Raw genomic sequence first — 2,423 nt, 5'->3', positions numbered from 1 at the left:
ATGGAGCTTCAAGGTGCTGAAGGTGTAGAAACAGCTCTACAGTTGGCAAGGAAATGGGGTGACGAGAAGATAAAAATTCCCAAAGTTGAGGGGACAGCCAGATAGGGAAATGCATTAATGAAAGAATAATTTAAATCAAGTTGAAGGAGTGAAATAAGTTGAGGGAGGCCTAAAACAATTTTATGAGAAAAGAAAGGTGAGCTCACTTACGCTTATAGCAAAAGAGTAGAATTGATAGTCAATAATTAAAAGAAGCCATTTCTTAGGGAAACAATTATTAATTGCAATTTTTGTATTTTGTGCAGAAATTCACATAGAACAAACGTGAAATGGAGTTGTTGAAGTTGGAGAACAACGTTAGGTTTATCCTTGCAGTTGTGAAGGGAGAGATCATTGTAAGTAATAGGAAGAGAGCTAATCTGTATGTTGAGCTGCAAACAAAAGGGTTCACTCCTTTTCCAAAGAAAGCTAAAGCTGTTGAGGCAGAAGTTGCTGCTGCATTTCGGTGACGATTCGGTGTAGACCGTTGAGGTATTGATAGATCTGACTGTATTGGATCAGATCAGATCCATGGAGTTTTCAATATGAGCGAAACGAAGTCGTTTTGTGTTAGGGTTGTGTGATTATCGGTAATGTGGTTTGAATTTGGTTCAATTTTGTTTGCAGTGAGAGAGAGTATCAGAGAGGGGATGAGATCTCGTGGTGCGCAGATGGAGATAAGATTGTGAGGAACCAGTATAATCCAGCTACGGCTTATGCATTTGGTATTGAATGTTTTGGATTTTGGCAAATTTGAATTTGAACTTCTCAGCTAAAATTAGTACAATTGAAAATAAAAAATTAAATGTGCTTAGTGCTTAATAAATTAAATTTTGACATTTAATGTAGGAATTTGTTGGATTTTGATTTTGGATTTTGGGGATGGTTAATTGTGGCAGATAGGGTTTTTGGACCACAGACGGCTTCACAGGAAGTGTATGATGTAGCGGCAAAGCCGGTAGTCAAGGCAGCAATGGAAGGCGTTAATGGTATGCATTGCTTTTTAGACTATCAAAAGCTAATTTACTGTTTTATTTATAAGCAATGTGTCCAAATTTGAATGGTTTTAGTGAATGAAATTAACTTTATCGAATCAAGGGATCTTCAATTGGATACAGAAAATGGTTTATCTTAAATGTTGCTCTTGGACAATGCAGGAACTGTTTTTGCCTATGGTGTTACAAGTAGTGGGAAGACACACACTATGCATGTAAGCATCATCGTTTAACATAATGAACTGCATTAATTTCTAGCTGTGTACTGTATTTGTTGACCGATCTTGTTGAGTAAAATTGACTGTAACTAATGGGTACTGCTGACAATGTTAATCATATGTCTACAAGGTTTAAATTTATCATTCTTCATTGACTGGGTAACCAGGCAATGGGTTTTTCAGAGTTGAATAATTATTTCTGTTTTAACTCAATAATTTTTTTTGTTGAAATTGCATTACGGGAGTGAATATATGAAGAAAATGAAGACTGAACTATTGTTTCTATCGTTGTTTCAATTTTATTGAGTTTGCTGGAAAGAAATGTTAGACATTAGAATTATTTTTTTGGCATTGATCTTACCATCAAGAAAGTCAATATTAATTCCTCCTGGGCCCTTTGAAGGATTATTAGAAGTCTAAGTTAGGGTTTCTATTGGAATTTTACATGCTACTTGGGAGGATATGAGGTAGCTTTTAGGTCTGAACTGTGCTTAAACTACATTAATGTAATTGGTTAAATGTCATGCTTATGATTTCGTTGTTGGCGATCTTGTAATAGAGCAGTATGCTCATTGCCATGTGAGATGATGATGATCTTATATTTTCACTCTTCTGGATGTTCAGTGTGCTTATTTCAGAATGGCACCAAGCAAGATATGCTAATTTACAGCTAAATGTTTTTGACATTTCTTGTATATAATTTGCACAGGGAGATCAAAGTTCTCCAGGTGTTATACCACTGGCTATAAAGGATGTTTTCAGCATGATTGAAGATGTAAGTGTTCTTAACAATCAGTGCTATTCTTTGTATTTTTCCTCCTTTTATCCAAGTTTTCTTGTTGCCATTATTTTTAAAGGGCACTTCTCCCATACTCGTTGGTTTCTTTAGTATCTTCCTTGAAATAGAGGTTCATTTTAGCGATGTGCATTATATTCTAGACTAGTATTACAGTTTAATTGAAGGATGGTTTTCTAGATGGTGTTCTCTTACTAATTTAATTGAATAGTTGCACTCTTCTTCTGTCACTGTGAAATAGCCTTTTTTAAGAATAAGATTTATTTGTTGTGCTTCATAATAATTCTACTTTATTTTAAAAGCTTGCACCTACTGGTTCTTCAGAAAAAAGGTTCTGTTTGCCTTTCATTTTTCTTTTGACCATGTGGTTTATCA

General features: G+C 34.9%; 1 long non-coding RNA gene across 1 annotated transcript; it reads left to right on the top strand.

Annotated features, from left to right (window-relative positions):
- The first annotated feature begins 6 nt into the window (after window positions 1–6).
- On the top strand, window positions 7–2,063 carry LOC111994496 (uncharacterized). Its single transcript, XR_002881095.2, has 6 exons — window positions 7–196; window positions 306–531; window positions 667–764; window positions 939–1,028; window positions 1,197–1,249; window positions 1,962–2,063. It is a non-coding gene; the product is annotated as an uncharacterized LOC111994496 (long non-coding RNA).
- The last annotated feature ends 360 nt before the right edge of the window (window positions 2,064–2,423 follow it).

This window comes from Quercus suber, unplaced genomic scaffold, assembly GCF_002906115.3.
Source record: "Quercus suber isolate HL8 unplaced genomic scaffold, Cork oak 2.0 scaffold_374, whole genome shotgun sequence".
Taxonomy (NCBI): Eukaryota; Viridiplantae; Streptophyta; class Magnoliopsida; order Fagales; family Fagaceae; genus Quercus; species Quercus suber.
This window is presented reverse-complemented; position numbering and strand designations above follow the sequence as displayed.